Below are 11507 nucleotides of genomic sequence, written 5' to 3' on the forward strand. Positions count from 1 at the left end.
AATATTAATTGCTCTATTCGTCAAATACTCCCTTGATCAGAGTGTTTAGTGATGACCTTTTTACAGACCTTGGGATTCTAACTATCAGGTTCATTAGATCTCTGTAGATCAGTTGACATTTTACCCAGTTTCATGAAACACTTGTCATACTGTGTGATTTGTCATACATCTTTTTAATCACTGTTCCTACAAATGCTCAGTAGGATTTATATCAGCCAGTTGTGCTGGCCAACCCATCAGACTGTACTCATCCCATAAAAACTTGCAGTGGTTACAAACTTTTTAATGGCTGTCTGTTTTTTTCGGTCTGTAACAATAGTTTCATAATAAAAAATCAGGCTATAGTTACTAAGTTGGGTCTTGTGATTTATTTTTAGGCGCAATAAAGAGGAACGCATTAACTCAAGGAATTACCCAGAAGGAAGCAGAGAAGGTCCTCTCCAAGTGGTTCACTGGAGCTGTGACAGAGGCGGAAACAGAACGGTAAGAGCTCAGAGAGAGCTTAAAAAAATTGGATGGTAGTATCTTATCATGCTCTCATCCACTGACAAACATTCTGGATATGGCATGACTTTGTAAGACTTGTTCAGCTCAGTGAAGATTGGCCTAACCTTGAAAAATGGATCTTCAGTGATCTTTGTGTTGTCCACAAAATGTATTGAGGCCATTATTTCGTCAAATCAATTTCTCCGCATTGCATTGGAAATGCATAGATTATGTACATCGGTGTCACCTGACCAGTGCGTGTGTCTTCGTGGAACAGTGCTGTAGCCAGATGCCAGAAGAATCCCATAGAATGTGAGAAGTTCATCCATCCATCCATTTTCTATACCGCTTCTTCCTCATTAGGGTCGCGGGGTTGCTGGAACCTATCCCAGCTGACTTCGGGCGACAGGCGGGGTCGCCAGCCAATCGCAGGGCACATATAGACAAACAACCATTCACACTCACATTCATACCTATGGACAATTTAGAGTCGCCAATTAACCTAACATGCATGTTTTTGGAATGTGGGAGGAAGCCGGAGTACCCGGAGAAAACCCACGCACATGCAAACTCCACACAGAAATGCCCAGGGGAGAATCGAACCCAGGTCTTCCCGATCTCCAAGCTGTTACTGTGTTGGCCAACGTGCTAACCACTAGACCACCGTGCGGCCAGAAGTTCATCCATACCCATATAAATGGCCCATCTCCCCCTCATAGTCCATATCAGATCCATCACTATCACAATCACTGAAAATGGCATCTTTTTCACTTTGAGGGATAACTGCAATGTTGCATGCCTTGTCTGGACCATCACCCACCCCCAAAATATCAAGCACTTCACTCAAAGTGAATCTAAAAGCGAGAAAAAAGATCAGACTTAGACATAGCTAGCAATTTGTATGTATAGACCTATGTGTACACCTAGCTACAATGCGCTATCCCACAGGTCACTAATGTGACCATGCAAATGTTTGCTCATGCTGCAAGGATATCAAACATATTTGAGTAATTGCAAATGCGTATATCATTACTACACAACCTAAAGATCATGTGTACAAAAAATCTTTGCTTTATGTTTATTTGAACATACTTTACTGACCTTTTTTTGGAAGGAGTTGAGGAAGCCATCTTCTTCTCAACGTGCAACCAGGAAGTAAACAGCTTTGGTCATGTGATAATTTATTCCAAGCATGTGTAAATGCATACATTTCATCTAAACAATGTATTCTTACAATATATACTGAAACTATTTTGAAAGATTACTCAAGAAAATTTTTAGAGCCCTGTAAATCAAATCATTCTTGTCCTTCAAAAATGTGACTGGTGGGTTGAAATGGGTTAAAGCTATGATCACAAAGTATACGCTGCTGTAAAAATGAGCATGTCCACAGGAGTCTCATAAAAATCTCCTGCTTGGGTCCCACATGAAGCCCAGTCAGATCCCTCTTAAAGTCACACAGGTGGGGCCTAAATGGGTCTCAGGTACATTGCCGTCTTGGGCCCTTTTTAAGGTCTATTCTGATCCCTCTTTGTGCCCATATGGGCAAATATATGGGGCCTACATGGGTCCCGTGCACCTCACCATATTGGGCCCCACCTGAAACACAGTAGGAACCCACTTGAAGCCCATATGGGCAAATAAGGTGGGGCCACCATGGAAACTGCGGACAAACCCACTTGGCACCCATGTTTGCAGCCCATACTTAACCCTTATGGGCCCCACATGGACATGCCTTACTGGCTATTAATCATGATACTGGTGAAAATCGCGAGAAGGGACTTACATTTCACAGGTAGGTAAATGCTTATAAATAATAGATACTTTACATCTGTAAGCATCTTTTCATCTAAGTAGTTGTAAATGTCCCCTTATTCTCCTTTAGATTTGAACACTGCAATGCTCAACTTCTAAAGTAATGGCTCGTAAATATGCAGAGAGACAGGTGGATTCCTGCAGCCAGATCACAACTCTGTTCGTCATTTCACCGAGGAGAACTTGGACAGGACCGACCAGACTGTTAGATTAGGACAAAATGCAGTTCCAACAATATTTGACTTTCCTGATCATCTTCTAAAGGTATGCTAGCATTTAACTTTGATACTACGTAGATCCTTATCATAACAAATACCTTGTGAACACTGACATTGACTTGTTATGCATTGTAATTTCACACATACACACATACATGTATGTGTATGGGTGTGTGCTTTTTTTGGGTGAAGCAAGATGGCCGACAGTGGCTTCATGCAGTCAGCCGCACTGTTCGGTATTATATATCTGGATAGACCATTGGCGATGACTTGTGAAGCCACACGGCCGCCATTTTGCTACTCCCAAGAAACACTTCTCGGACAAACTTTTGCATTCGTGGTGAACTTATTTTATTAATTCAGATTGGACACAAATTTTGCCTTAAGATCCCTGCATGTGCAGCTATTAACTGCACAAATTGCCAGTTCAAAGGCTGCAGACAAACATTTCACCTGTAAGTATGATTTAAATGTACATTTATGATTGCTAATTTATGTCACACCTTGCTGAAGACACTGGCGGTATGATTTGGTTTATTTCATACTGTTACTCAGTTTGTGGTGTATTTTACTTATTTTTCTCTGTCTTGTACCTAGACCCTGGCCACTCCTGTCTTGGGCAGAGCTGCGGGATGTGCGGCAGCTGTTTGTCAATTATCATACCTATTTAAACTCACCTGTTACTGTTGATAGCACTCTGCTATTCTTCATGCTCACCACGCCAAGCCACGCTTCCTGCTGCAACCCTCACGGTGACCTTCATTGCAGTTTTGCTACACGTCCCGTAGTTCCGTCAAGCCTGGTGAAGTTATTCCTCTCATTCCTCTGTTCTATTTTTGTCGCAGTGCCTTTTTGTTTTCTTCGAGCACCGTTGTTTTTTGTTCATATGTGCAACAGAGACAATTAAATGTCTGTTCTGTTCCAACCCGCTGTCCTCTGCATCTTGGGATTCACAATTAACAGTTTGTACGCGCTCCACGTCACAATTTAAGGGTTTTGCACTGTCCATCTCCCAAATATTTTCGATCCTGTAACATTCCTCTGATTAAATGTATGTCCTGAATTGATTTTAGTTTTATCTAGCTCTATAATAGCTAAGAGGTATTATAGAATATATATATATATATATATATATATATATATATATATATATATATATATATATATATATAAAATGTACCTACTTTTTTGTTATATCATGACATATGTATTTCTTTAAGGGAGGAAGGTTGCGTTACTTGAAGGAATGGGAGAATCTCAGTGCTTCCATGATGCTTACCAGGCATTGTATACAGTGCAGTTAGCAAGCCAGTTTGCATACAATTGACCCGGCATAACCCTTCATTTGGATAAACAACCATTTTTTTTTTTGCTGTTGAATGACTGACATAAAAGGATTTATTCATATATGTTCTGGAAAATAATATTACTGAACATGCATACCGTATGTTTGAGATTGCAAACAACGTATTGTCTTACCCAAAGCATATGGTTTTGTTTCAGTGTTGTTTTTTTTCTGTGTGTGTGTGTGTGTGTGGGTGTATGTGTTATGGTTATTATACATTATGGTTATCACATATTATTGCTGTGTTTTTTGTTAAAATATATTTCTATATCAGAAAAGAGGTTATTTCTATTTCATAACACAAACAAAAAAATCGTGAAAATGTGAAAGAGATTTTACTTGTCTATTGAGATGGCTCTGTTTTGGTGTTTTATAATACATTGTAATTTATTTTAGTAGCTGCTCATTGGTGTTTAAAAAAATCTACATTTGATATTGTGTATTTTTTTACATTAGTCATTCATTTTCCACATTTGGCAATAGATTACTTTAAAATCTGAGGAGCCACTTGGGAGCCGAAAGAGCCGGGTCTTTTTAGTGAGCCGTGCCAAAAGAACTAGCTCTCAAAAAAGAGCGGAAATTTCCATCACCATTAACGTCCGCCTTGCTCCTCTTCTTCTTCGGAGGTTTTACTGCAAGACAGATGTCCGTGACGTCACGCCGATGCCACCTTGCGGCCGCGTTGGAGACTGTGCAGGATGACAGAAGACGAGCAAAATCGTCTTGACCGCAAAGAAGGTGCTCAACACAAACATGGAACACAAAAATAAAAAAAATACATTACAAATAAACTATTAAAAACGAAACAAATAATGAGAAAATATGGGTCATTGCTTTATTAAAAAATAATAGAAATCCCAGTTTTTGCATGTTTAATGTGAGCGCCGACTTGTTCCACTTTGTTGGCCAGTCCTTTTGCTTGCCATCTAACTTTTGCTGTACGTGAAGGCATGGAGGTACATTTTGACAACATTTTACACAAAAAGATGACCTCGATGGCTATAATGTACACACAGTATGTTTTGCACCTTCAGCCACACTCACATTGACACGAGCACCCAAATAGCTGTCCTTGGCTATGCCTGCTGCTGACTAGCAGCTTCTAACAGGCAGCTCCTAACCTGAATTTTAGCTCCCAGTTCAAAGCAAAAAAAAAAAATCAGGTTCCGCTATAAGTGACAATAAAAACACCTGTCGTGCTCCAGTACCTTCTGGCAGGTGACAAGTTGGACATGCGCACACCAATCGCACATAATCCGCAGGAGGTCGAATCGAGGCAACTGTACTCTTGACCGGTCCGAGCGGGGGCAGACTTCCCATTAGACCAAGACAAGCGCTGTCTAGGGCCCCCGTGCGAAACAAAACTTGTTAGGGAGTTAGCCCAGTGTAGCAGACAAAACGCAAAAGGAGTGGAAAAAGCAGAACATGAGCGACCTGCATCACTCACAGAAGGCAGCAGCTCTAGATCACTGATCTAAAAAAAAAGACTGGATCGAGCAACCTATTGTTTTCACGCGCCAAAATTTGAAGCCAGATTTTTTTCGATCGCCGCCATCTTGGTGAGACCACCTTACGCGCCACAGCTTTGTGATTGTGCTGGTATACGAACGCAGAATTAGTGAAAAATCATCAAAAACATCAGGAGTGCCAGTGACGGAAGCGAGGATGAGGAAACACAACTTAAAAAGCACTTCCCAAGAACCTTCCACTCGTAAGTACTTTTACTTGGCACCTTTTTTTGACCTGATATATGTGCCACTACTTGAACGGCTTTGCTTTGAAAAGTTCTCGAAATGTAACCAAACGTTAAAGTATGAACTTTGATGGGTGGTTTTGCAAGAATTTTCTAGTTACACCTTCCTGTAACAACTAGGCCTTTTTTTGGTGCCTAGCCTAGCAATCAATGATAAAATTATTTCTATGCAGTTTTTGACAGTAGGCTTTGAGTATTTGCACTTATCTAATATCTTTTTGTACCAAAAAACAGCTTTTTTAAAAGCTACCACAACTACCAAGTTACATTAATTCTGATACCACACATGATTCACGCAAGGTAGAAGACATGTGACAAAATTTCTGCTTTCTTCCTGCCTTAACCTTATCCTGAGATAAAAAAAATAATGGTTTACCGTAGGAAAATAATTAGACAAAGATAGACTTTAAATTCCGTACGTAAACAATGTTTGCAGGCTGCCACACAGCCAATTTTTCGTCCGTCTCGAAGCTAAAATACATCTTACTAGCTTGATAAATGACACAAAAGCGTATAAATCTGAGTAGTTATAACCTTTTGCAGTTGATTTTGGTGGCTATACGATCAATCGAAGTTTTACCAGTGCGTTGCCATACTGTTGTCTCACAGCAAAGTGGTCTCACCAAGATGGCCGCCGCAAATTTCCATTGGCTTCAAAAATAAAATAGAAGCTCGATCCAGTCTTTTCTTTAGATCAGTGCTCTAGATGCAGCTACGTGACGCCTTTCAGCACAAAGATGAGAATTCCAGCAGTAAACTACATTCAATGTTGCTTCATGACAGTCACTCGTTCAGCAGCAGGATTTAAGTAAACTTTATTGATTCCAAAGGCAATGCCAACATCCAGTAGCACATATTGGAATAACGTGTGAAATGCTGTATCATGATGAAAAACACGTCAGCACACGTCTGGCAGGAACAGGGCAGCCAGGAGCCCATCAGACTCAACTCTGGCATCGCTACTGTCGATGAGAACACGCACAAGATGGAAGTGGCAGTGGGCCGGGCAACACATTCCACTCACTGGAAACCTTGCAGGCATTTCCAGCATCACTGGACTGATGAACAAGTTCTGGACGTTTTCTTTGTAGTTTTCTGAGTCATTCAAATATGGTCTGGTCCTGGTGAAGCCAAGATGGTGCATGGTGACACCCCTACTGAAACAGGTCAAACAGTAGCATAAACAATCAAGGGACCGTTTGCAACGTTCAAGGTTAGCCAAGCGGCAGCTAGCATGTTAGCATAGTGCTTTCAATAAAAGCATGGAGACTTGACCCAATTAGCAACAAAATTGACAATTTGTGCTTGCTATAGGCTATACACTCAAAGATCGCAACATTTGCAGCTAACTTAGTTTAACATAGCTGGTGCTCGTGCGTTACATGGGGCGGGGCATACGTACCCACAATGTCATGCGTGCAACACCTTCCAAAGTTTCAACGTGCCCACAAGGGAGCCGCCCAACGGTTGCAAACAGTCCCTTTTAACATCACGGAAGCACCACCACAGCACTTGTCAGCATTCTTTGGGAAAATCACATTAGTGCCGTTTGTTGAAATGGATCTATCCTATCTACCTTGTTTTCAGATATGCTGAAGGTTTGTGGTGTTGGCGCACAGAACATCTTCAATGTTTCACTAGAGTGGCGGGGGTGTGCCGGAGCCTATCTCGGCTGACTGTGGGCCAGCCAATGGCAGGGCACACAAGCATTCACGCTCACATTCACACCTGTGGACAATTTAGTCTCCATCAAGCTGACATGCATGTTTTTGGAAGAAAAGCCACGCACGCACGGGGAGAACATGCCAAATCCACACAGAGATGCCACTTGTACATCTTTCACCAAGAACGTGCATGTCAGCTTTAAAGCCCATCATTCATATCACCTTCACTCTTACTGCTTTTAGAAATATTTCAAACTTTGTTTTAATCGTTTCTCATTTCCTCTCTTTTAGGTGTGTTTCTATTTATGACTGATGTTGTGTTTCAGGTGTGGTTTCTATTTATGACTGATGTTGTGTTTTAGGTGTGTTTCTATTTATGACTGATGTTGTGTTTCAGGTGTGTTTCTATTTGTCCCGTCTTGTCAGGTAGCAGCTTGTTATTTGCTGTGTGCATCATTTTAGCTTCTAGGAAATGTAGAAGATGAGCCAATTTCAATGTGATTCAATGCTAACACAGCTGCTGCTCCAAAATGTTGACTAAAAACGGGAATGATTATTTTCTGTGTGATGGCTTGTGTTAGCTCCTCAACTGCAAACAGGACGAGCTTTAGTTTGCCAGTTGGTGTCTCGCAGGTTGTTTGGGATCATGAGCACGCCGATTATGATCAGGATTCATGAAAGCAACTGAATTGAAGGCAGAGTGCTGATCTTTCAGCACCGACGTCTTTGAAGGAGCAGCCGTCACACAGCCGAGACCATCCCATCACAGCTGACAAAGAAATGGGCGCCAATAAGAGCATGTCAAATCATTGAGTCCACCTGTGAAGAAATCAGGTAAAAAGTTCCAATGTTTGTTAAAGTGTTCATCAATCATGACTGCATTACTCCAATCTTACCTGAATGCGTTTTCTCCATACAATCTTCTTTACCACCCCTGTTATTGGGCTCGCCTGCTTCCCATCTAGCATCGTTGCTGCCTGCCACTCCATCATTCTTCACACTAAACGTGGAACCATCATCCCATTTCCACACACCACCCTGAAAAATGAAAGGATGTGTGGAAGTTACGAAATTGGCATCCTGCTGAGCAGTGCTGACCTTTTTTCTCGTGTGAGTTACTTTTACAACATGAACACGTTCATAGATGATTCCTACAACACTGGCGTACATGTTGGTTTACACAACACACACGTCTACAAAAAACAGCTTGTCTTCATCAACCTGTGATTATTCAATCACCCACCTCTTTGTAGCCCCCAACCCAAGTCCTCTGTCCACCAGCCAATCCATGGAGGAAGTCTGACATGGTTTTGGTGTGAACTGAGGCCAAGTGTCCACCCTTGGCTCTGCAGTAGTCCTGAAAAAGCCAAAGAGGGACAGCATAAGATTGGCATGATTGGCATAACCCGCTAACCCTAACCCTAACCCTAGCCCTAACACTAGCCCTAGCCCTAAACCTAACCCTAACCCTAAGGATAAATGCCCCTGATTGGAATAGAAAAAGAACCCTAAATGGTAAGAACCCTAATTTGGAGGCCGGAGGCATACAGAACATGTGCTTTGGGACTTACAACATCAGGTCTTGGAGGATGGAGGCATGCAAAGCACGTGTTTTGGGACTTATACCATCAAGTCGGAGGTTTGGAGGAACCCTAAATTATTAAAGAAATAAAGGCCAAATTGGACAAATTAAAAGGCCAGAAAGTTAGAAATAATGGGGTGGGGTTAAGGGTGGGGGGATGTTTGGGACTGGGAGGGGGGAGTGGGGATGGGATGGCACGGTGGGATGTGGATGAAGGTGGATGGCAGACCTGATACGGAGAGAACATTTTTTCAGGAAATGCTGACTTAAGGACCAGCAAGTCAATTGGAGCCCCACTAGAGGGAGCGAGTGAGCCACATTATAAATAGAGACCAAAACTTACAGGGCGGTCGTTTGGATTTGGTCAGGGGAAGAGTAAACTACTCACCTGTTACAAGAAGAAAATGAAAAACAGAGAAAAGGAAAATATACTCACCTGTTAGAAAATTAGAAAAATGGAAAGGGAAATAAACCCATATATCAGAAATTAAAAGGAAAAATACTTACCGGTTAGAAAAGGCTAGTAAGCCAGGATTGAAACACCTGTTGGGCGAAAAGGACCAGACCAAAGTATGGACAGTGTTGCTCTGCAGGAAGCTCTTTGTGGTTGTGGGATCAGAGGCAAGGAAGGCGGTGGCAATATATTAAGCACAAGAAGTGCAACGAGTAGTACTAGGGGGTGCCATGATATTTTCTGTCTGGGGGATGTGTGTTTGGGCTGCCTGAAGAAGACTAAAATAAGTTGAAACGTCGCGAAGCAAATAGAGCCACACACATCGGGGGATTGCACTGCGTAGCCAGAGAGCCGCAGAAGCCAAATGAATGCACTGTGTAGCCAAGAGGGCCACAGAAGCGAAATAATTTCCGCTGAGGACAGCAAAGAGACAGAACGAACGAGGAATAGAATGACACCACATGCACGAAGAGCATTAAAGCCTAATTATGGGAGCACTAGAACAATGTTTGGTTTCATGATGGGGTGGGGGTTTGAACTGGATGTAGGCCCGTGCTTGTGCCGCTTCCCCGGTGGTGGGGGGGTGGACTTTGGTTAAAAAAGCCTAGCCTGCCAGTGCCGCCTCCGGGGAAGCTCCTGCCCTACTGTTCTTTGTAAACAGTGTTAGGGAAGTTGAAAGCCAATTGGAGCAATAATTCAAACCACAACTGTGAAATATTTGGATTTAGCCTTATCAGAATTTTAAGTCCTAACCTTAATCGTAACCCCAACTGGAACGAGCCCTACCTCTAATTTAAGCCCTAACCTTAACCAGTCGTAACCCTAGGTGAAATTAACCCCAATCAGTGGTAACCCTAAGTGAAATTAGCCCCAACCCTAGCCCTAGCCCTAGCCCTAGCCCTAGCCCTAGCCCTAACCCTAAGGATAAATGCCCCTGATTGGAATAGAAAAAGAACCCTAAATGGTAAGAACCCTAATTTGGAGGCCGGAGGCATACAGAACATGTGCTTTGGCACACTAGAACACTAGAGCACTAGAACAATGTTTGGTTTCATGATGGGGTGGGGGTTTGAACTGGAGGTAGGCCCGTGCTTGTGCCGCTTCCCCGGTGGTGGGGGGGTGGACTTTGGTTCAAAAAGCCTAACCCTAACCCTAACCCCCAACCCTACCCTAACCCTAACCCTAACCTTAACCATATTCTAACCCTAACCGTAACCCTAACCCCTAACCCTAAACGTAACCCTAACCCTAACCCTATTCTAACCTTAACCCTAACCCCTAACCTTAAACCTAACCATATTCTAACCCTAACCCTAACCATATTCTAACCCTAACCCTAACCCCTAACCCTAACTCTAATGCATATGCACCAAACCACCTAAAAAGTGCTTTAAATACCTCCTCACGCCGAATGAGTTACTTTTTCTCATTTTGCCTGTAACTGTCCAACAATAACATCCTGACAGCACCAAACCACTTTCCCCTTGCAGGGGGTAGGAAGCTACACCACATACATGAGATTTGAGGTTATATCACCTTCTGCTGGCTTGCAGTGACTAAATCTAACAGTTATTGCTTAAAAACGCGTTTCAGACCGAATAGAGTGCATTCATGAACATAGGCCAAAACTGCCCAACAATGAACCACATATGCACCAAACCACCTAAAAAGTGCGTTCAACACCTGCTGAGGTATCTCATGTATGTGGTGTAGCTTCTTACCCTCTGCATGGGGAATGTGGTTTGGTGCTGCTGAGATGTATTGTTACAGGCAAAATGAAAAAAGTAATTCATTTGGCCTCAGCAGGTGTTTCAAGCACTTTTTAGGTGGTTTGGTGCATATGCGGTTCATTGTAGGGCAGTTTTGGCCTATGTTCATAAATGCACTCTATTCGGTCTGAAACGAGTTTTTAAGAAACTGTTAGATTTAGTCACTGCAAGCCAGCAGAAGGTGCTATAACCTCAAATCTCACATATGTGGTGTAGCTTCTTACCCCCTGCATGGGGATTGTGGTTTGGTGCTGCTGAGATGTATTGTTGGCCAGTTACAGGCAAAATGAAAAAAGTAATTCATTTGGCCTCAGCAGGTGTTTCAAGCACTTTTTAAGTGCTTTGGTGCACATGCGGTTCATTGTAGGGCAGTTTTGGCCTATGTTCATGAATGCACTCTATTCGTTCTGAAACGCGTTTT

At 42.5% G+C, this 11507-nt stretch overlaps 1 long non-coding RNA gene across 1 annotated transcript; it reads right to left on the reverse strand.

Annotated features, from left to right (window-relative positions):
• Positions 1-6571: 6571 nt before the first annotated feature.
• Positions 6572-9175, reverse strand: LOC129168057 (uncharacterized). The gene is made up of 3 exons (XR_008566209.1): positions 8525-9175; positions 8178-8319; positions 6572-8100 (listed from the first exon to the last, which is right to left on the reverse strand). It is a non-coding gene; the product is annotated as an uncharacterized LOC129168057 (long non-coding RNA).
• Between the last annotated feature and the right edge of the window lie 2332 nt (positions 9176-11507).

This window comes from Dunckerocampus dactyliophorus, chromosome 15 (assembly GCF_027744805.1).
Source record: "Dunckerocampus dactyliophorus isolate RoL2022-P2 chromosome 15, RoL_Ddac_1.1, whole genome shotgun sequence".
In the NCBI taxonomy this organism is placed as follows: Eukaryota; Metazoa; Chordata; class Actinopteri; order Syngnathiformes; family Syngnathidae; genus Dunckerocampus; species Dunckerocampus dactyliophorus.